At 43.5% G+C, this 24708-nt stretch overlaps 1 long non-coding RNA gene across 1 annotated transcript in view; it reads right to left on the minus strand.

Moving 5' to 3' along the window:
* LOC146437263 (uncharacterized) overlaps window positions 1–24708 on the minus strand; it is an 89981-nt gene that overhangs the window by 26247 nt on the left and 39026 nt on the right. The window lies entirely within an intron of this gene.

Raw genomic sequence — 24708 nt, forward strand, 5'->3', positions numbered from 1 at the left:
ACAGGCAGAGTAGTTCAAAAGGGAGCTCACTGTGTTTCATCTCTGTGCAACTCCAAATTTCTCCTCAAAGATGGAATGACTTCAAATAGACCTTGAGCAAAGCAGAGCAACTGAAGTTCCCTGAGATAAATATTGCCCATCTGGAATTTTGAGCTGCAATGGGCCTCAGAGGCTGGAAATGAAATTCCTCCCCCTGGAGAGGACAACATGTGCTGGAGCCTCATCCATTCCCAGCTGGAATGTTAAAGTGATCTGCTGGGGGCACTCTGGACTGACGTTGCAGAAATGGTTTTTAATCTCAGGGACAAACCAACCACAGGCTGAGATGTGTCCCATTCCTTGTACACAGCAAGTTTCCCCATTCCTTCCCGGAACAGCCATTTCCATGAAGATCCCTTGGAGCCATGAAAGCTGATGTTATCTGCTTTCCCCTGGGTTGGGTTTGGTCACAGGGATTTTATCTGTTCTTTCAGACACAGCTGCTGTGGACTGAGCCCAGGATTTATTCTGGGGTAGGACTGAGCACTGCAACTTCCACCCAAACCTTCTGCCAACACCTGCAGCCTGCAGGGGACAGGAGCTGCTCCAGGATTGAATGTAGCACCTGTAGATCTCAGATTTACTGCTCTTCAAATACAAGATTTCTATGGAGCACCACAAGCCTTTAAAGGAGCCTTTAAAACTGTTGGAGAATGAGGAATTGTTAAAGGCACTGATCTTAACTCATGAGAAGTGCACAAGGGCCATCTCAGCCTTTGCCTCCACCCCTCTCCTGTTCAAAGAATTTCACTCTGTCCAGGTGGAAATACTCCTGACTTTGCCATTTAGCTTTGCTGGGCACCAGCTAGAGAATGTTGTCAAGCTTAGCCCTAATCTCCTAAGAAAAGCTGCCCTGATCACCTGTGAGGAACTGTTCTACCAGTGTGATGTGGAGTTACATCTGAGCCAAGTTCTTAGAGGTAACAAAATCCAGTTGGGTTCATTGTGCTCTCCTGGCTGTTAAATAAATCCCTGGTCAGCCTTCCTCTCTAAATATGCAATTCCACTGCACATCATCTGTGCCTGAGGGAGCAGCCAGAGGGTTTGGGTATGTGCAAAGTGCTTCTGTCCAGCAGGGCTGACACTCCTCTGCCAGTTTGAAGTCAAGTGATGTCCCCTGGTTAAGGCACACAAACAGACCTGACAGGTCAGGTGCTAAACTCACAACTGCTCTGCTCTGCACAGCTTGAGTTGGCACTGATTACTTGCTCACCTCTCAGTACTTGTCTATTTTTTTTTTTAATAATCTGGATCCTTGTTCTTAAATTGTCTTAGAGGGAAATTTTTGCTTTCTAGACTTATTGTAACCTATTGGCTAATTGGGATGTCAGGTTTGTCATTGCTTCAGGCTGTGCCCTCCCAGGCCTTGACACAATCTCATTCCAAATAGTTCAGATAATCAATGTTTCCAGATTCTATAAGTTCACAAACATTCTTGCTTCTGATCTCTTCTGGTGAAGAGCAGCAGTGCATTTACAAATGCACACAAACCAGTCCACAAAACATTTTTTGATACCTTGGTATTAAAACTACCCTTGGTAGTTCATGAAACATTGCAACCTGACTGTAAGGATTCCACTTGTATTATTAGCTGGTAAAAAATGAAAAATAAGATTATCCACTGCATCTGACTGATTGACTTTAAAAATATTTGGAAGGAGTTTTGTCTACAGTTTGTTATTGATATTACACTAATTACATTCTTCCAACAAAGAAGACATGAAAATAAGAAGAAATCCCTCCTTTCATCACAATTCCTCAGACTCCATCAATGCTTTTGGTGGCAGCAGAGGATGATTGCTGGTGCTTAAGCCCTCGGTGGGTCTGAACAAATTTCATGAAAACTTGGATCTGTTGTAGATTTTCTGCCTGAAATTGGCCTCCTGTCATTTAACAAGTAACAAAATTGAGAATAGCTTAAAACTTCATTGAGCAGAGAGAGAAGGTCTCCTGTATAGGAACTGAATTGTATTTTGAGGATCTGTGGATTAGAGTTCGCTAACAGGATGGTTTGTCTCTTCCAGGTGAATATTCCAGTGCAGTTTGCAGTGGTTAATGCTTTGTCCTTTGGCACCACCGCTGCACTTCAGCTGTCTGACTTCCCCATTTAAATGCAAATACCCTCCTTGAAAAGGCAATGCCATAAGTTTAGCAGAATCTCCAGCTGCTCCCATTGTGATGCCTCTTAATCAGGAAGAGTCCTGCACAAAGGTGACTGACAAGGCAACTCCTTCATCCCCTGGTGACATCAAAATAGGTCACTCCATAATTCCAGAATGGTTCCAGGCACTGAGTTCAACAAGGGCTTGTCAATGAGATAATTCAGCCAATTCTGCAGCTCCCCTAGTTCAAGATAAATGTGTTCCTTTATCTGCAGGTTTTTTACTATTACTCTTCTTAATGACCTGAATTACTTCTCCAGTTTTAAAGATGTACATTTTAAGCGACCTGGCAGATTTCACATCCTCCCACTTCATCCTTTGGATCATTTTTGCCTCAGATTCAGCCAGGTGTTTCTGTACTGGGTACAGCCTTTGCTCTTGGTTGTGCCCACAGGGAAAGGATAGGGAGATAGAATGGAGAAAAACTTAAAGTATCTATTTCTGCCCATGAACCCAGAATATTTAAAATAATTGACTTGATCAGTGTCACTCTTAATTGTGTGTCCCTTCTGTGCACATATCCTTTGACTAACTTCAGAGCAGGGACACTCCTTTGTAAGGGCAAATGGATCCTGACCCTACCATGTTGTTCAAAATTAAATAAATGCTGTCTTACATGGTAAAACTTAGTAAGAATCAAAAATATTTTCTTCTCCACTGAATGTACCTAATGTCCCCATTAGAAGATGCAGTGCCAGGTAATGGATCAAATTCCCTCTTGGATACAGCAAGGAACAGTGGTTATTCTACTGCTTATACACATGCAGGTTTAAGTCCTAATGCCTTCTCTCAAGGTCCCAGCCTTCACACAGAGAGAACAGGTTATCAGGATATTTATCTTGGGTTTATTCCCTCTCTAACTCTGGCCTAAGCAGGTCTGGGCCTTGGAATCCTGGAGAGAAAGAGGCCAAATTCATGAGGTGTCATTTATCCGAGGCTGAAGAAGGTGAAGGGGAGAGAATAAATCAGAAGTTTGGTGTTAACCATGTAATTTTCAAAGGTAACTTCACTTTGAATTGCCAATGCCAGCTCCTGGCACAAAAAGTTTGGATGTGGATGTTTGACTTGGGCAGCACAATCACCTGTAGTATCTCCTGAGTAAGGAGGCACATCATTGCCTGCAGGATTTCAAACACCATTGCCTGCAGGATTTGGAACATCACTGCCTGCAGGATTTGTAACACAGTATGGCTGTTTTGCTTCCTACTTCAGACTCAGTGAGTTGTTTCTGCATAACACATTGAAATTCCTTTTAGATTAGCTATTTGTGTGTTCATCAAACATTTATTCAAAGTGATCAGGAGAAACTATTTCCTTATCCCTGGACGCACCACAAACACTGAGCTAAATCTGTGAGGAACAAGCTGTTGCTGCCACTGAATCACTCCCTAGCTGCTGCTACTCAAGCCCTCCCAGAGGCAAACTAAACCAATTCCCAGATGCTCCCAGATTCCAGCATCTGAATGAACTTCATTCCAAGATGTAGTTTATTTTCCATGGTTAGGTTGAGGCTTGATGTAGTAAAGATTTTAGCAATGCACTGAGTCATGCTGGACTCTAAAACCTCTCTGGGGTGCTCTGTTGGTCCCTAAACTGATAAGCCAGGGTGACTTTATCATCTCTGAATCCTGCTCCAGGAGTTTGGGATTCAGGACTCACAGAGAGAGAGGCAGGGACAAAACTAATCTTCTCAAGTGCAGACAGAGAGGATGCAGGAGGAAAGCAGAGGACACACAGAGGTAATTTCGTCCCAAACAGAGATTTCAATCATTCTAATTTGGCCCCACTAATTACTCCAGTACAAGGTTTATTTTGAAATACAGGATGAAGGGATGCCCCATGAAAAGGAGAGGCTTTGCAGATATTACTGACCAAAGAGATGTGACAGAGCTGCTTGAACATTAGCATCATTCACAAATTACTTCTGAGGCTTGAAATACATATTTGTTTTCTATGGGGATGTAAGAAACTGTGACTATAACTGTGTTAACCTTCTGCTGCTCCAACTGCAGTCTCCTGAAAGGCACAACTCTCCCTCAAGTAAGGCAAAATGTGGATTTAAATATTTATCCGTGGAATGAACTGCATTAGTTTAAACTTAGAGGAGGTGGGAGAGGATGGACACTGCAGAGCTGGAGGTGGGACAGGATGGACACAGCAGAACAGGAGGTGGGACAGGATGGACACTGCAGAACCAGAGGTGGGACAGGATGGACACAGACTCCTGTGGCTGACAATCCAAGAAGGGAACTGCCCCACCCACCACAGCACTGCTGCCTTTTGCTAACAACAACCTCCAGAGACCCAGGAGGCCAAAATGAGGTGCAGCAGCTCAGCTGACCCCCGGAGATACCATCAGTGTGCAGCAGGCAGCTCTATATTTAGTGACAGGTTAACGTCACTTGTCACACATGGGGATGCACTTTACCTCCATGGTGTGTTGGAGAGGCAGATAAGCTTTGCCTCCACACCCCTCATTCTGTGTTTGTGAAGAGTTCTCTGGGCTCAGCTGCATTCCTCATCCAGCAGCAGAGGAAGACTGGAGGATTTCAAGCTGGAGAGTGCAACAGGACTTTCCTGCAGTCTCTTGTTTCTTCCCTCCTCATCCAGGAGCTCTAACTCCCCTTGGCAGCTGTGGGGCCAGGGACTCATTTCCCTGGAGCAGGGCAGCTGCAGCTCAGTGGGACAAAGTCAAAAGCATGGATGGTGTTTAGCCTGTGTAAAATAAGCCAGAGGCCTTGAGGTTAAGCCTTCTCACCACAGCAACACCTCTGCCAGGGCCCAGGAAAGGCTGGCTGTGAGTCCTTTATCCCCACTGCTGCATTTCTTAAACAAAGACAACCAAGTGATGCTCATTCCCCACAACCCTCTCTCCTAAGCTGGCTTGTCAGGTCTGTGCTTGCTGCAGTGCCCACTGTGGGGAATCACTTGCTTCAAATCCTTTGATTCAGAGTGTTCCTGCAGCTCCTTCAATCAGAGCACTCTGCTGGCTTTTGTCCTTGCTGATCCATGCCAAGCGGGGCCTGAAACCAGCACCAAACTACCCAGGGCTGTGCATTGTGCCACAGCAAAATGGATGGCTTTTCACCCAAGCAATATCCAGGCACCAATTGCTCAAAAGAAAGGTTTATTTTTTAATATGGAAGAAGATGTTGGCATTCTGGAGCAATTAGAAGGGAAGGGCACACGAGGGAGGGAGTCAGATCAGCAGGCACAGATTTCACCATGGCAAGGTTGTTAAACGAAATGTGAGAACTGAGGATGGAAAAGGGGAAGAAATGTCAGAATTTAACAGCATTTACTCAGATACACTCAATAATCTGATAAAAAGTCATGCAAATGCTCAGTCCTCTCACCTACAGAGTGATCCAATGTACTGCCTGGTGTTTATGTTTACTCTCCCACTGAGAGGACTAAGCACTGTTCCAAACCTCTGGAATCTCTGTTCTTTTAGGGGGATTTACTGGCTGGGCCAATGGCTTAGGATTTAATGCCTTGGGAATTCTGTTCTTTGTTGTATTCCTGTTCTTGCTGTGTAGTTTCTAAATGAAGGTTACTAATGCAGTTCTTACTCTGGAGAAGTACCAAACATATTTTCACTAGAAAGGATGGCAAACACTGCAAATAACTCCACCTACAATATATCTGGCAGTTGCTATTGTCAACCTTAAACAAATGTTTCTCCAAAAGACATTATGTAGATCTCTTTATGTATAGAGCTGCATAAATTAGTGACCAAAATTAGCTCAAGTAGCTGATAGAGAAAAATATTTCTTGCAGGCAGGGTCAGCATTTGACTAGGCTGAGTTCCAAATAAGCTTAAGCAACTCATTTAATAGGAATAACTCATTTAATAGGAATAAGTACACACTGGAAACAAACCAGCTGAGAGCTTTTGCTGTGTGGCACAGACACATCCAACAGTATTTTTGTCCTGCACTTCCCACAGTGGATCTGCTGTTTCTCACACGATGATTGTGTCCATCTCTCAGCTGCAAACAGGCAGGGACAGACTTGACTTGGCTGAACTGTCAGGCCCTGTAAGAAAAACTCCTCCAGATCTCAGCTATGTCTCAGATGTACCCAGCTTCCCAGGCATGAGTTTTGCAGTGCTGATGGTTTCCAGCTAAAAACAGAGATGAAATGTGGGGTTTGCTTTAAAAATGGATCGAAGGTACTGAAATAAAACACCTTCTTGTCTCCGAGCTGTGACTTGGAGAGTTGTGGCTGTCTGGGACCTGCTCAGAATGCAGTGTTTCAGTGTGCTTCTGGCTGTGGGGGAGTTCTGAACTCTGTAATGCCCAAACAATTGAGGGACTGGGATTTCCACAGCAAGACTTTGAAGAGGAGAAAGAAAATAAAGTGTTTGATTCACACTTGGAGGCAGGGACTTGTGGACTATCAGTCGCTGGGGTCCTTCATGCCCCAAAGCCAAACCCACAAATGGATTCTGTTTTCTGCTCTGAGCATGAAGAACAGCTCTTTCTTTTAGATGGTCAAAAAAAGCTGTGAAATGAGGGATATGAAAAAGGAGAACACAGCGTCTCAAGTCCAGGATGCTTCTCATCCCTGCAGCAGCACAGCTACAGATGGGAAGAAGCACAAGATGTTGGCCAAGATGCCTTAGAGCTGGCAAACTCCATGGGAGTAGAAGTTCAGAAGGAATATGACTCAGGTTCTGCAGAGAAAAGCATGAAAGGAAGATTATGTGGAACAAAATGATGCTGGGAAGGTGGAGTGGATGATGGGGATGAAGTGGAACACTACAGTCAGCTGAAGAAGCACTCATGCAGGACAAACAGTGAACAAAAAATGGTAAAAACATCAGAAATCTCTCTCTGCTACAATTTAATTTCTTCCCTGTTTGGTGGTGGGAGTTCAAAGCAAGCCATGGGCCAGGCAGTGCTGCTCCCTGGTGCTGGTGCCAGGCTGTCCATGGGCTGCAGACACAGTCTGAAGGCACTGCTCTGGGATTTTAATGTGCTCTCTCCCTCCACTAATAGGTGCTGACAAAGTGAAGCAAGCCAGAAGCTGAATAATGAAAAGTAACATAATATTGAAAATATGTAACTTATTTTCTGCCTGTTCCTTAATATCAAGCTAAAATAGAGCCAATTTTCTCAAAATGTACTCCGATGTACCATCATGTCCCCAGAAGTTAGTGGGCTTTGTGGTTTTGCTTTTTTTGGATGTTTTTTATTTGGGTAGTTTGTGGGGTGATATTTTATTGTGTTTGATGGGATTTTTTTTGTTTGTTTTGGATTTTTTGGTTTTGTTTGTTGGGGTTTATTTACCGAGGAATTATAAAGAAGCTTCTTCCACAGAGATGTTGGAATTTCTCCCAAAGCCATTCTCCTGTCGCAGAACTCAACATTCACAACCCATAGAAATGTCACACAGATCCACTGTGAACATGACTCCAAATGCTTTATGAGGATATCTGCTGAAAACAGATTTTGCTGGTCAGACTGCTCTGCTCAGCTGAGTTACTCAGCCAGGGGTAAGTGGTACCAGCAGAGTGATTTAAATCCAAGTATTCTGATTTGCTTCTCCTAATCTGGATCTTCAATTGAAATGTCCAGTGGGAGAGTAGCTGGGAGTCAGGTGGGTTTGCAGAAGTTGCATATTGTCTGGAAATTATGAGGGAATGCAGCCATTCCTGGAGGCTTTGTGGGCTCAATGAGACTTAATCCCTGCTGGAGACTTTACTTTTGTTTCCTAAACACCTTCATTTCCTTTCAGAGGAATCAAAATTAACTAAATATCACAGTTTGAACTGAGCTTTTCCACTGAGCAATCTTTTGGGACAGGGGAGCACCGAGTTTGTGGCTCATCCATCTGTATCCTCAAGGAACAGCTGCAGGAAAATCTGTAAATCACAGATACAGCCTGGGAGGCTTTCCTATGTCCCCAACTGCAGTGATCCCAGACACCCCTGCAGGACTGGGGACAAACCAGGGGTGAATATTCCTGCTGAGCTCCTCCATGTCTGACCATTCCTGCTGAGCTCCTCCCTGTCTGACCATTCCTGCAGAGTTCCCCCATCTCTGACCATTCCTGCTGTTCCTCCATGTCTGACCATTCCTGCTGTTCCTCCATGTCTGACCATTCCTGCTGGGTTCCTCCATGTCTGACCATTCCTGCAGAGTTCCTCCATGTCTGACCATTCCTGCTGTTCCTCCATGTCTGACCATTCCTGCTGTTCCTCCATGTCTGACCATTCCTGCTGGGTTCCTCCATGTCTGACCATTGCTGCTGAGCTCCTCCATGTCTGACCATTCCTGCTATGTTCTTTCATGTCTGACCATTCCTGTTGAGCTCCTCCATGTCTGACCATTCCTGCTGAGCTCCTCCCTGTCTGACCATTCCTGCAGAGTTCCTCCATGTCTGACCATTCCTGCTGTTTCTCCATCTCTGACCATTCCTGCTGAGTTCCTCCATGTCTGACCATTCCTGCTGAGCTCCTCCATGTCTGCCATGCCACAGGCATGTCCCTGCACTCTGCAGCATCCATGTGACACACTCCATGGCCCTGCAGGCACAGAATTCCTCCTGGGAGCCTCTCAGCAGCTCTGCTGCCACATCAGGTCAGCTCGAGGGACAGACAGGAGTTGGGGCACAGCAGCATCTCCCCTCTCACTCCTCCCAAACACCTTCCCAGAACTGTAGTGAAACACTTTGTGCATGTGGGGAGTGGCTGTGGGAGTTAGGTCCTCACTTCCAATGCTATCCAGGGGAGAAGAAAGGCAACTCTCTTGGGAAACCCCCCAAAAAGGGAGTCTGGGCCTTGTCAGGCTGTGTAAAGTGCAAAGGGTGAGTTCCTCAGGCACAATGCTCCTGGCAATTCCCTTTTCCTCTCTCCCAGAGCTTCTCCAAGTGCTGCTCCACTGCTGTGACATCTGACTTTGAAGCAGCAGAGTCATGAGTGACACAGGTCCTTACAGCCCCTGACATGGACATTGCCATTATGTAATCTGTGTGCCAGCCCAAGTTTATTTTTACAAGCATTTCTGTGCCCTCTGTAAGCACTTGGCAATTACTGGTGACACATGCTCCACGATTTGGGGACATGGGATTGAAAAGGACATCACTGGTCCACAGAGTGCAGCCTCCTGCATATAATTCTGTTAATGAGTTAATCAAGCTTTAATTTAGGACTAGGGACAGTCTGCCTCTGCTGCTCCTGCTGAATTCCATTCTGGAGCCCATTCCTGAGTTAACAGGAGAGGTGTTGAGGTGAGGAGATGGACACTGAAGTTGTTCTGACAGTTTTGTTCTTACTTCATAACTTTTCTTCATTCTCTTCTTCAGGTTCAGAATTGATCAGAACAATTCTCCCTGGAAATTTGATTTTCATGGATTATTTTCTACTTTGTATCAATTTAATTAAATACTGACTTAAAAACTTTAAAACATTAATCTTGAATCATTTCAAGTCTAAAAACTGAAGGGCTTTTTTACTCTTCTGTTTATTTTTACATGATTTCTTATCTCAACAAGACTGTTGCTAAGAATAACAGATGCAAAGTGGGAAGGTGTCTCAGTATGCAAGAAGAAAGCATCTTGCTCTAGAAAAAAAGAAAATCATCAAAATAAGCAGCACACTTTGCTTAATCATTGTTTCTTTGTTGCAGATCAGTTTAGTTATAGGGTTATTAAAAAAAATAAAATAAAAAAACTACCCAGCCAGACCTTCAGCTTATACATCTGCAGGTAAACTTATTTTGTATTTGCAATCAGTGTTCAGGGACAGTCCTTTGTGCAGGTTGATTTCTCCTCACCTGACCCCAGGAAGCCTGGTGTAGGCAAACATCAGGCTAAGGACTGTTTGCAGTCAGTGATTCCTTCTGATTCCAGCATTTTGGGGTTGCTGTTTGCTCATGTTCACCCAGCCCAGCCACCAAGAACCAGAGTGTGCAGAATACCAGGAATCTTGGTTTGCACTGAGGCCACAATTTGGTTTTCTGGAAACCAGGGAAGTATTTCATGACCACATCTAAATAGATGATGACTGCAACTATGCTCCCCTGCTATTTGGTAATAAAACTTACTATTTCTCATGTAGATGAACATCCATCTCATCCCCTACAAATTTAGAAATTCTTTTCTCTGGAAACACAACCTTTTAATGCAAAGGGAGGTTAGGAATAGGCATTTCCAGGAGTGTACCAGTATTTCCCAAGCTTTGTGGCACAGGTGTAAGGATATAAATAAAGCACATAAAGCAGCTCACAGCACTCAGTGACCATTTAGGAATAACTTTCCCTCTGGAGATGGAATATGGGTAAATAAAAGCTGCACTCACAGAACAAAATCCCTCAGTGTCCTCACTGCCCACAAGAGTTCAGAGACCCAGCAGTCCATCTCATCCCAAAGAGAGGCTGCTTCTATTGGATTTCCTGTTGAAAAGGCTGAGCATCCTTAACCTCACACAAATGATTGCTTTCTCTTTGATTCTCTTTGGAGATATAAGAGGATTTGATTTGAAAGCTTTGAAGGTCTGAGCTCTGCCCTGGACTGGCACTTTCTCTGTCCCCCCTCCAGCTGGTGATGTCCTTCCATCTCAGCTCTTAGGTGATGCTTCTGTTCTAACTCTACTGCTGTCTGATAATTGCTACTCAATCAATTATGTTCTCTCCCTTTTTTCCCTCCCACTTTTTGGCTGCACTATTAGACTGCGAGCTCTTTGGCAAGAGGAATGAGAGTTACCATCTGCCTGTGCAGTGAGGAGCCCTCTTAGACACAAAGAAAGAGAAATGCTTATGATAGCTCATCAAAAGATCAATTAATGGATGTTAAGGCAAAAAACATTGAAGAAAGGAATTCCCAACTTGTCCCAGCTAAAATTCCACTTTTGTCAGACAAATACCATCAAAAACTCCTCTGAATTACTGGGGACCCTTCTTGAAGCTGCCAAATGTTTGAGCTGCAACTGCAAATCTGGTAAATCTCTCAGTGGAAGGGCTGAGCACTGAGAGAAGCTGGTTCCTCTGTGAAAAGGCTGAGGGAGACACAAGAGTACAATTGAGAAACATCCTTTCAATCCTGGTAGCCAATTACCTCAGTAATTACACGGTAAATGTTCAGCAGAACCCCTACTCCCTACAACAAAAGCTACAAACGTTTCTCAGCACTCCACAGCAAGCTTAAGCCGTAAAATTTGTGACTGCAAAGCCACAAATCACAAATGTAAAGGTTCAGTTCCACAAGAGCACTGGATAAAATATTAAAAGCCACAATATATAATACAAGCTGTGTCTCCTGCTGCCTGTCAGTGAGAGGGTGTTACCAGGCACTTCTGCACACCCTTGCTACAGAATGAGACATCTGACTCCCCAGCAAGTGCTGCAGACTTTCAGATGCTGGCAATCAGTTTTATTCATTTTTACATGTCCCAAACTGCCAAGCTCTTGGAACAAAAGATGATGATAATAACAGATTAACTCTTCTCTCTTTTCTAGCTCAGTCCAGGGAGCTGGGGGTGGCTGTCACAACATGGTTTGCACAATATTCTTTAACAACCTGCAGTTAGAAAATCAAATATGTTTTTCAAATAATGATGGCAGTTGCTCAAAGGTAGATCTCTGAGTTTTTATAAAATAGCAATTCCCTTCTGCTAAATCCACACAGGTGAAAGGAGAAGAGAAGGAGCAGCAACATCTCATTGCTTCCCTCTCAAAGAAGCCTCAGCCAGCATTAGCACTGATCCTATCTACATACCCAGGCAATGAGATCCTGGGGACTCAAAACTGGAGTCCCTAAATTCTGAAAGAGGCAATTAGCTTTTCTGTGCCTAAATTTCTCCTCTTTTAAAAATGGGAATTAAATGCAATTGGTAAGGAACATGTGAAGATTAGAAAAGCTGACTTGCTGTAAAGAGTGGCAAACAACTACTCAGTACATAAAAAATAGGCTGGATTAATGGATTTGCTCTATAAGCAAATGCCTAGAAACTGCTCCTGCAAGTCAAATATCACAGCACTGCCACAGATTCTCCTTTCAAATTGAACACACTCCCTGTGCACTTGGTTATGGAGACACAGTTGGTCAATATGGACAAAATAGTCCCAAATGTACCATGAGAACCTGCTGCATTCATTAACTCATCAGGACAGCTTCAGGCATCCTCATTTCCTAGCAGAGGAGGATCTAACAGGATGAGGATTACAGTGGCACACTATTATCCAGCATAAACTTCCAGATGTGGGGGAAGTATTGCTGCCACTTCTGTCTCTGATGATCAGCAGGATCCCTGCTGGCTCCTCTTGGCCCTTAAGGACACGACTGGGAGGCTGTGCTCCCAAATAAGGGGGAGGACGCCCAAAATGCTGCCCAGGACTGGCAATTCCACCTGGGAAGCCCCAGAGGTGGCACTGCAGAGGGATCTGATGCCACAGCAATGCCTGGGGGACTGGAGCAATTTTATTTTCCACTCAGTTGGCACTGCTGTGGGATTCTACAGGGAAATGTTCCACTCTGGGGCTAAAGGCAGCCTCTGTCCAGCACTGCTGCTTGTTTTCCAGGGCATTCCCCAGTGGGGGAACCACAGCACCCACAGAGCCCAGGGTGGGGGAGACACCACCCAGGGGACACAGCAGGAGAGGAGCCTCCAGCCTGTCCTCCCCTCTGCTGTGAAATCAGGAGCTCCCAGCAGCCTGCAGCAGGTGGGATAGTGCCTGGCTGATCCCAGCATTCCGGGAAAACCAGGGGGTGGATGTGGAGGTGACTCAGCTCCAAGCAGCTCGGCTAAAGCTGAAATCCAACTCAGCCTGGAGCAGTCTCATTATGGTTTTTAAAGGACTTTTTCCATGATGTGAAAATACAGCCTAAGAAACTGCTTTGGCCAGTGTTTGTTCCAGGTAACCCCAACCCTCAGCCCCATTTCCTGGGCTTTGCTGGCTCCTCTTTTCTCTGCAGCTCTCCTGAGCACTGCTGGGACCTCCAGCCCTCATTCTGGACTTGGAAGATGTCATGGCTCAAAGCCATCCTGTCACCTGGACAGGTACCAATGTCCTTGTCCCCTCCAACAGCAACATGGAATGAGTTTGTTCCCTCCCCTCACCCAGAGCTCCAGATCTGGATCTGCTCCCAGCACCACTCCATGGCAGCTGCAACAGCAACCTGAGGCTCAGACTTACACTTCAAACTTCTCTGAGCTACCTGATTGTGAGGAGAGTGACCCAAAAAACTCCCCCCTCACAAACATAGCATGACAGGAAACGTAATAGCAAATGATTTTTTGCCAGTGCAGCAGAACTATTTCGAGCATTCGGTTTGGACTCCGGCAATCTTGACAAACCTTTTAAGGATTACCAAGCTCTGAAGTAGAAGTTTATTTTCTAAATACTGTGTTGCAAGAAGGGACCTGCAAGAGCCACTCTGTTCTGACTACTTTCCTAACAGTATCAACGCAAGGGAGCAAAAATATCTCCCATCTCCTCTATGACACAGCAAATGTGCAAGGAAAGCAGTTCTGCTGTCTCTTCATCCTCCTGTTGGGCTCCTCTAATCAAACAGAATGGAATGGAAAGGGTTTTTCCTAAAGGCCATTAGAGTTTGCTAATTATTGTGAAACGAAGATCAGTTCAAAATAATGTGCCTTTTTAAATTTGCTAATATTTACACCATCCCTTAGAGAAAAAAAAGAACAGAGTGGAAGAAAAAGAAAAAAGCAGTCTGCAAATGTTTCATTTTCTCTCTTCTATTCCGTTCAGCAGCATTGATATCAGCTGAAATTAGGAAGGAATATATTGAACTAATTCTTGCCCTCCCAGTCTGTTTCTGACTGGTGCACAGTGCAGGTGAGTTTGGGTGGAGATACCCCAGGGAGGACAACCTCACACCTCTCCTTGTCAGAGACCAGTCAAGCTCTTCTGTAGTTGAATTCCAATCTGTGCATTCCAGCTGTGTTTCTAAATTTTGAAATACCTTGATTTGACCAAAACACCACCCAGTACCTGTTTGTGCAGAATGTCTTTCTCCTCACACTGAGACACACCATCATATTAGGATTTCATCATGCAAAGTCATGGCCAAAGGAGTGCAGGAAGCAGCTCAGGCTGATTATTCTCAAAGACGCAACTGTTCTAAAATTCACTTCACAAGCTCAGAGACTCTATTGCAAAACAGTGTTTGCTTAAACCTTCAACTGATGGACCTGGCAACAGCAGGACTAAATAGTCTGTTCTATCGACACCAACAAACCCAGAGTTCATTCGTGACTTCCTCATTTAAAACATCATGGCTTGACTGCTGGTTTTATAATTACCTTCAAAGAATTTCGTGTTAACCACAGATTCAAAGAGTACATGGAGTTCAAAGAACCTACATCTCTTACAGTATCCTCTGGTCTAACACTTCTGGTCTAACACCTCCCTCTCCATTTTACAGAATAATTTATACATAAATCCTCTCCCTTTGCTGATTCACCAGATCTCCAAACAGACCTGCAGGTTTTTGTGCCTCAGCCTCTCTTCCCTGATCCATGAGGCCTGCAGGACCTGCAAAACCTCAGGGATCCTCTCCCATTTGTAATCTCATTTTAAAGCCAGCCCTTCATTTCCCATTATTCTTTGTAAATCTACATCATAAATGTGGTTCTTTCTATTTCTGGTGACATCCCAATAGAAGAAGTATTTCATTAACAAGCCTCCAGCAGGTCCTGTAAATACTGAAATCACCGAGACGGCATCATCTGGCAAGAACAACCTTCTGGATGGGGTTTGGATCAAAGCAGCCACTGCAGCCAGCCCAGAGTCCCTGTTGTCTCATAGCAACAGGATCATTTGCTGAGGAAGCAGCACTGATCACCAGCTGGAGCACTTTTTGTTGTGGCTTATTCATGAGGCAAAGTCAGATGCATCCGTGGCTCTGGAATATCACTGGGACATGCCTGGAAACCCAATTTCATCCCCTGTGGCTGATGCTCACAACTCAGCAGCTACAAACAGAACTAAGGGGCAGCTCTCCTCTTGTTTACCACAGCAATATGAGAAACACATTCAGGAATATCCATGGCACTGAGCCACAAGGAGAAGCTGCAGCTCTTCACTGGTCCTTCTCAGGGCTACCTAAACCTGTCAGAGTTTCTTTACTGCTTCCTTCCCAACAATTTTTGGAGCGAGGAAGATCTCACCATAGTGGATTTGTGTTGTGCTCTATCCAACAAGCAAAATCAAGTTTTTCCCTTAACAAGTACATAGATCTAAAAGAGACAACAAAACCCAAGGGAACAAAAATCTTGCAGAGATATTGCTATACCACAACCTGTTTGTTTGGTGTTGTGGGGATTTTTTTGTGGTATTTAAGCCCAGATTTTGCAAAACAAAGCTTTTTGGATGAGATAGGAGAAAATCCAAGTTGTAGCAACCTTTTGAAAAAATTTTACATGCAAGATTTGTTCATGAGATGAGGTTTGCAGTTACAAATGATAACCCAAATAGAGGGAAATGGCAATATTCTCATCATAAACTCCTGAGAAAGAAGGCTGCTGATAAGGACTATCCCTACTGCAAGGCAAGAAACCCCCAGATGTGTTCATTAGAGATCCATAGAGCTGTGCTGAGATGTATTTGTGTGCAGCCTGCAAGACAAGGATGTTTTCATCTCAGGCTGCAAAGCATGTCTGTGCTAATGGAGAAGCAACAATATATCAAATGTGATCCTTTGCCTCTGAGTTGAGGAGCCTGGGAATATTTGACCATGAAGGAATTTCTGTGGTTTAATAAAAACCTGGACAGTCTGTCCCTGTAACACCACATCCAGTATTTTGTGACTCCACACAACCAAACAAAGGCTTCGCCTCAGCTGAGATTTCCAAATGCTTTCAATGTTAAAATTGTTGCTGCATTATGAAAAATGATAGCACTTTGATAAAAAAGATACCACTTTGAACATATTTAAGGAATAGCTCTGCTAAGGAAGAGGCTGCTATTTTCCCCTGTTGATTTACAGAGCAAAACTGTGGTTCAGCAGATGGCTCATTAAATTTTTGCACCGTGACTGTAGTAGGAGAAGGAAAAAAAGGAACAAAAAAGAACAAAACCAAACCCCCACACCACAAACACAGGAATGAGATGCACTGGCTGCTTGCTGTGTAATAAAAACTTTTTTTAGCTTTTATTCATGCACTGATCAGCAGACATTATCTAAACCTGGTTTACAAGAGTTCTCCTCACGTTTACGAGCCAGTCCCTGTTTCAAGTGGCTTTGTTTGTGGAGAAGACATCTCTTTAGAGGAAAGACTGAAAATTCCATCTGACATTTCCTGCTGTAATTTCTTTTCCTGAAAAGCCTTTAAAAGGGAAGGTTCCTGTTCATGATTGGTAGACCTTCTGCTAAAATTTGAGTTCCAGGTTTGGACATCTCAGCAACAATCTTTATTGCCATCTATTCCATGGCCTGCCCTTCCTGTTTTCCAAAACCAAAATGCTGTATTTATTTTGAAAATGGGATATCCTGTTGGAAGGCTTTGAGAAAAGAAAAAGAACATACTGAGCCTGGGACCTCAAGGATTCCTTCCGGTGCCTTAAGAGAAATAAAGAAATAGTTCTAGTCAAGGAAAGGAAATATGGCAGGAAAAAACACTTGGGAGTTACAGTCAGAGCAATCCTAGAGAAATAAATAGTACAGAAATAGTTAGAATTACATAAAGGGTTCTTTTTCCATGTACACCCACAGTTCCATTCAGGGACTGCAAGGCAAGAGGACATGACAGGACATTAGGAAGGGATGTCCACACAGAAAGACACACACAGAAGAATTACTGACATTGAAACAATCATCATTATAATAGAATTCTATTAATTGGTGCTTCTAATGTTATATTTAATTAAATGTGGGATCCTATGCTCAGCAAACATTCTAAGAAATGTTGTTAGCCATGACTCTTTATTCTCAAAATGTCCTAACTCCATATAATTATGCCAAGTGAGTTCTAATTACTTCCTAGAAGTATCTATGCAGATAATCATCTACCCCCAGACTATCTCATGCTCAGCAGCCATGGAAGTCCCAGTGAAACAGATTAGATTTGAGCAGAAATATTTATCCCACTGCTAGAAGTACAAAGATAGAAAATATCTGCTAAAGACTTTGATCTCCTTGAATATCAGGCACTGTAAAAAGTATGAAATACCATTATATAGCTGTAAAAGTGGAAACAAGGATTGTTATGCAAAACGAATGCAGTGATGCATTTATTCAAGCATCCTGTATTCCAAATAATCAGATTTTAAACTCAGATACTTTAGAGAAAACTTCAGTACATCACACTCTACACAGACCTGGAAAACTACCCTGACAATTGTACCTTGAAGCCCAAGGATTGAGATTCTTTTTTCACTGTATTGCCTATGACTCATGCAATTATCACATCTTTATCCAACTCCTCCTGAGCTCTTTGTTCGGAATGATATCTTGCAGCACTAAATTGCACATGCCATTTGTTCTGGGCTAAAAACAACTGCCCCTCCCACTCAGCACCTCGGGAAGAAGAGCAGAGAGGAACATCTCTGCTTTTCCCTTTTGGAAAACATTTGCTGCTGTGCCTGCTTGGTGTAGCTCTCCTCAGGTTGTGAGGGACAGCTCAGCACAGCGAGCTCCCACCAAAGGGGCACTCACAGGTAATGTCACTTCCCAAATAAACACATTAAATGCCCACACATTCCTATTTTAAGCCCCTCTCTGGCTGCAGCATTGCAGGTGCTGTGCACTTCAAGCTCTACAGCCACAAACCTCCCACATAAGAGGCTTCAGAGCTTTTCTCAGGAAGTTTTGCTTTTAACACCAGACTCGAGTGTTTCCAACTCAAGAGTTTATACTGGGATTTGCAGAAATGCATTCAGCTAACCACTACAAGCGAACCCAAAGTATTTGATTTATTTTTAATAATCTCATCTGGTTCATAATGAATTTTTAACAATGGCAATCGCGAGCCTACTACTTAGAGTAGCTTCCCTCCAAAGGGCACAGCCAATATAAATAGCTGAAAGGCTCTTTCTGAGTTTACTGAGTAATTTTTGAACCCTAGAAACCACTCAGAGAACCATATGCAAGCTTAATGCTCAAAAACCCACATCTCAGCTGCTGAGCATGAACTTGTGTCCTCAACATGATGTTGGAAGAGACTCAGTCCAGTTCTCTCCATGATTTGATCTCATCTGTTTATAAATCATGGTGCAGAACAGGATTCTGCCATTGTACTCCTGAACAGATTCATTGCCATAAATTAAATAAATTAACGTGGCAACAGGAAAATGGATCTCGAGCTGTGCTAAACCCTGGCTCTAGGTTTCCTCAGCTGCTGTCCAGTATCTTTGTTGTTTCTGCTCTCACCAAACAGCTGCACTCTCCAAACTTTGGGCTGAGAAGCATCATCAGTAGCAGTGAGCAGTGAATTGGTTCTGAGGTGTGATGAGCCTGTGTCAGACAATACAGAACCAAATACTCCCAGTGCAATTTTCCCTTTGCACCTCCTATTTTTCTCCACGTCATTTCTTCCTTTGCCTGTTACTCCCACAGTCACTTATGTCCTTGCTTATGGCCTCTTTTATTCGTGCAAACTCCAAATTCCTGCACTGCTCTGAGCAGAGCCTTGAATAACAATGGGGACAGAGCTTAGGGAGTTGACACTTACCTGGACACTTCAAATAAAACCATAAAAATTGATTTTTTTAAACAACAGTATTATGTTTAATTTCCAGGGAAAGAAAATATTAGCTGGTTAGTTGAGGAAGTTTTTTTGTTTGTTTGTTTTGGGGTTTGGGGGTTTCTTTCTTTCTTCCTTTCTTTGGGGTTTGAGGGGTTTTTCTGTTTTTTGGGGTTTTTTGAGGTGGGAAGTTGGTGGGGCAGTGGAGAAAACTGGATGCCGGGATTTGGAGAGGGAATAATTTCTGTGCTAATGCTCTTTCACACGGCGTTGGGGGTGGGGATTTAATCAATGTTGGTATTACACGGAGCTGTGAAACTTGCTGCAGGCAGCACTACACTGATCCTTTTTTAGCTTGGTCAATCACCAAGTACAAATCCGAGCAGCAGCTCGCAGGTACTCGATCAGCCTGGGCTCTGTCTGTGCGGTGGATTCAAAGTGCCACCTAGTGGGAATTGTCACTTTGGAGAGGCCATTTCGGTGACTTGAATTCAGGAGTGACTCTACAGCTGTAAGGAAATGTACCTGTGCATCACTCACCTGTGCTGAGACACTCTCATATCCAGGGATATTTTCCATAATGACGAGGCGGGGGGGAACACATTTCCAAAAATTAAAATTAAAAATTCTTGATGTTAGTTAAGAATTCGATTAAAATAATCTGAGTGCTCAGCAGCCAAGTGCCCAAAACCAGAATGTGCTCCTAGAGCCAGGTGTTCCCAGAGCTTTCAGAGCCACCGCCTAAGGTAAAGAATTTCCCCAGACAGATTTGGCAGCACTAATATTAAAGAATAACACACTTTCCTTCAAAATTTCAAGGAGCTGCAGACAGATTTCCAGCAGCACAGTGTTAACCACAAAAACACAAAGACAAAATCCCCCGGATGGGAATGCTGGATCCCATTTTGCTGAAGTGCTGGTCACTCAGCCCACAGCAGGAATTCCCCTCAGGCTGGAGGCTGTGGGCTGTGGGCTGTGGGCAGGGACTGGAACCTCGTGCTGTGCACCAGGTGTGGTGTGAAGTGACCAAAGGGAGGTTTTTGTCTGTCGGTTGGTTTTTCTCCTGTTCCTGTGGGCAGCAGAGGTCCTGCCCTGTGAAACAGGCACTGAGCACAGGCTGTGGGTCTGTCTGCACTTCTTCTGGGAAGGTTATGGAGCAGAGCCCGCTGGTTTCCTCCCTGCTGTGGCAGGGAATGATCAGGTTAAGGCTGCCAGGATGTCACCACGTCCATCCCTGGTGCGTCAGGGCTGTGACTCACAGAGCCCAAGGAGATCCAGCGCATTGCAAGGTGTTCAAATTCAAGGCACAGAGAGTAACAGTGAGGTAAAGAGATGCTGTTTTTAGAGAACTAGCAATATTTTCTGAGTTTGCATGAGACAGCTGTTTAGCCATCCTAAAGGCTACACCTATGTCAACATATGTTAGCTGGAAGTTGGTGTCACTCTCCAAGAGCATATACACTGATTAACAAAGAAAATACATCTGAAGCACAGGTGCTCCCCAGAGAATACAAGATGAAGACATTACAGTCCTGCTCTTGGCTCCTCACTGGCATCACCTCCTGAGAGCATTCCCTGGTGTGCAGTGGCTGTGACATTCCAGCACTGTGGCTCCATGCCATGCTGGATGGCAGCAGTGTCCCAGCTCTGTCACAGCTCAGCAATCCCACTCTGGACTGCAGCACCTTTCTGACCTTCTTAGCCCTCGGTTAAACAGAAAATTCCTTGTAAAAGTTAATTTTTAAAAGCCTGCCATATTCCATAATAGTCCACTTGAGGTTTCAAAGGAGAGATGTTCCCATTAATCAAACAGCAGAGCAAAAATCCCTGCAACATATCCAGAATTCCAAGGCAGCACTCTTCGGGAGCTTTGCTGCTTCCTGCAGCTGCACATGTGACAGACACGAGTCCTGTTCCAAACAGAACAGAGCAGGCTGAGAACTTTGAAATCTGAATAAGGTCACAGTCGCTGCAAACCTGCAAAGGTCTCCTTGCCATGCAGGCAGCTGACCACCAGCTGTCCCCATTGCTTCACTGGAGCCAGGGATCAGGCTTGGAACGGGAACAGCCTCCAAAAATGGGTGCTGCTACTCTTTGGGGACCAAAAAGAAAAATAAAAGCTCGAAAAAATACAACAGAGCTACTGCAGTTCTGTCAGTCCATAGCTAAGAGAATGGGATGTGTAGGAGAAGGTCTGCATCCCAGGACAGGGATGTGGTTACATGAGACAGATGAGCTTGGAAACAAAGATATGGCCTTAGCAGATCCATGGCTTTGTGACATGACAAAGGAAAACTCTGGAGACTCATTCCTGTACACAGGAGGAACAATCCAAGTGGACTGGAGCATCCCAGCATTGCTGCCTGACCTCTGCTCACATCATCACCCTCTGATAAAAGCTCCTTCAGAGATGTTTTCCCAACCAGTATGTCTGGTGGACAACACTTCTCAACTTCAGAAGGTAGAAACTATTCAAATTCAGAACAGGAAAAATGCATTTCAGAGAGGCCCGAGGGTGAAGATGTTTTAGGCTCATCTCAAAACAAAAAAGAGTTCTTTTCTCTCTTGAGAATTTAGGGTGATATCTCATTTCCATTCACCTCTTGGCTTCTCAACGTGAGCCCAGAACACAGAATTGTCATTATATTTGTTAGATTTACAAGATGATGGACTTGGTCTCCACACAAATCAACTTGGGGAAATCTCATTTCATACTGATAATGTTTGAGATTTATTATCATGTAATAAATGGTATTAGGAAAGAAGAATAACCTTTCACAAGACAATTAATTCAACCTTTGGTGCTTTTTTAGACTTAGTGTCACTACTTACAAAAGAATGATGAAAGACTGCATATGTTTAATAAAATTTAAGTTGTGAATTTGGATTTAAAGATGAGAAGGGAAGGAAAGGTTGAGGTTACCAGATCATTCAAAATACAGTTATAAGGGAAATAAACTCAAGAAAGAGAAATTCCTGCTTTGTCACTCCAGGTTTCTGCTGTGTTTTCTACAGTCATTCCTGCAGGTCAAAGCACAATGCTCTAAACCAAAATGTTTGCTGAGAGCTTTATTCAGAACAGCAAAATGAAATTCAGACTTGTCAGTGCAGCATAATTAGCAAAATAATACAAGAAGTAAAATGCAAGTTCTAAATTTCACCAAGCTGGGGAGGAAGAGTTCAGAATTCAAAACACCTTAGCAATTTTCTTTGCAGTGGACTAAAATCCTGAACTGAAATTCCTCTCAGTTCAAAATCTTCAGTTCAGTTCTAAACTCTGAACTTTGCTATTGTATCAATGCACACAAACACTGGGTATCTGCTGTGCCACAGACTCCCTATTCAATGCCTGTGTGCAGGAAAATGTGTGTTTTTCCACACATGAATGCACTGTATTGGTCTATTCTTAAGCTTTATCCACCAGACTAAGTAGCTCCAAACACACCCAGGTGTAGTACTGTGTACAAACACTTCACAGATGTAATAACAGACTGGAGAAACTGCAGATTATTTTTCCAGAAGCAGTTCTGAGTGCAGAACAGCAGATTTATAAAGCACTGCATGTACCTGTAGACTGATGTCCCCAAGGAGACACCTGTAATTAATTTATATTCTTCCTAGAAAGCATGAAAAGCAACTCAAACCCAAATTTCTTTAGACTTTGCATTTGAGATCTTTTAGAAATGTTTCATTTTAAATTAACTATATTAATATATGATTATTCCCATAGAACTAGCAATTATAGTCTAATGGCTGTGGTTTAACTAATAGGTAAAATTCAGATGATATAAAATATAAAAACTGGGACTAACCAAACCCAAAGTACAGCTTGCTGAAGCCAGACCAACTTAGGGTACTGGGGAATGCAAAGGAAGCAGTTTCCTGCTTAGTGGGCACAGCATGTGGCCAGAGGAGCAAAGCATTGTCAGTGGAACATCCCAGATTGTAAAGTCCTTTCTTTAGGCAGTATGGAAGAGGAAAAATCTCCTTCCATGTCATTATATGCATGCATTATTGAAAGCATCAAAAGGTATTTCTATGTCATTTTTCTAACACAGAGGAATAATCACTATTTTACTGCTTTCAGTAGCTCCATGAGCCAAATGATATCATTGTGAAAAACTGATCAAAATGTGCCTCATGGAACAATGCTGCAGTGGGACAGAGAATGAATCCATGACTGGAGCATTCCTGAACACTGAACCAGGGCAGATCAGCCCTTCTGCAGAGCTCTGTGCTGTGGGTATATTAGACAAAGCCTGCAGGAAAAGTTTCATTGAATGAACGTAATTAGAACATTTTCCAGACAGCTGGAGGGCTCCAGCAAAGGAGCAAATGCTGCTTCTTCCTCTGGCTGATTTATTGCTACACCTGCACTCAGGAGAGGCACTGAAATGCCTGCAAGGAGCAAACTTCAACAGTTTGAAGAGGAAGAAAGGAAATGAAATCAAGTTACAACAAAAAGATGTAAAGATTTTCTTTGTAACTATTTCAACACAGTCTAAATTCGAGAGCTACTGAACAACCACAATGCTCTAAATTTGAGAAAGGGAGAAAGCCACTCAAGTTAAAAAATAAGGTCCCACTACATTGAAATCCCACTTATAGCTAACTGCAGACTGCCCAGAGACTCCTAATTAGACAACTGTGATTTATTTTGCTGATGCAGGAGAATGAAGCAGCTCAGATCCATGACACACTGATCACTGACTTCCCTGGGTCTGAGAAGCCCTCAGCAGCAGCTCTGCTGGGTAATTTTGAGTGGCCAGCTGTCACAGATGTGCAAATTGCAGCCGAGTCAGCTCACATATGCAAGCAGCAGAAACAGCTTCTGGCAACTTCCCGCCACCTAATGATTTTTAAAATACCTTTCACCAATTACGCCAGAAAAACATCATCCCCCAAAAACACAACACGCAAAAACCACAAATTTTACCCAAGTGCACAGCAGGAAGTTCTGAAATACTCCGAGCAGGTAGCTATGCTTCTGAAATTATCAGTCAATAAAGCTTTTTCCACAACCCCAGCGCCAAGGCACGTTGTGAGTGCAGCCTAAGGACATCATGCTCTCCCTAAAGGAAACAACAGTGTTGTCAGGTGTGCAAAGTGAGTCTTTCCTCCCGAGGACCTGGAAGTTTAAACGGTGTTAAAGTGCAAAAGACTCAGAGAAAAAATACACCTCTGAACAAAGAAAAACCTCATTATACTTTGCACCTGTTTAAGGAGAATCTCCTTTTAACAAGTCGGATCATTAATAAAGGTGCAATTAAGTATCACATCATTAGAGGAACAGGAATGAAAACAAGGTGCACTCCCATTAGGAGACAGTGCTAAGGTATCTATCTCGTTTAAAAAAAAGAAATCCACACTTTCTCTCCTTGCTGCTGGTTACAGATGATCACACAGGGATTTGTTACTCAAACATAAGATTGCTCCTTAAAGTTAGGAAACTGCTTGCCTGAGCTAAAAAGCTGTAATTTGTTCCCATATTTCCGAGAAAAGGTGTTACTTATTGTGAAAAAGCACAGCAATGAGAACAGAAAAACCTTCAGGGAAAACTATCACTCATTTCAATATCACAAACAAGACATAAGCACAGGGAAAGTGACAAATTCTGCATTCTCTCCATAACAGATTCCCTTTCTGTGAATGTTGGAGGTTAGAATAGAGGAACTTCAATCACCGAGGCAAGCAGCCAGCTCATGAATAGCTTGCTAACATCACCAAGACTATTCCTATGAACAAATGCTCAAAATGACTATGAGACTTCTTGGATATCCTTTGTAATGGTAAAATCACCAGGATTACTGGGGTTTCTAAGTGCTCTCCCACACAGACGAAGAGCTGAAGTCAAGAAGA

Source organism: Lichenostomus cassidix, chromosome 4A (assembly GCF_008360975.1).
Source record: "Lichenostomus cassidix isolate B80296 chromosome 4A, HeHo_3.0, whole genome shotgun sequence".
Lineage (NCBI taxonomy): Eukaryota > Metazoa > Chordata > Aves > Passeriformes > Meliphagidae > Lichenostomus > Lichenostomus cassidix.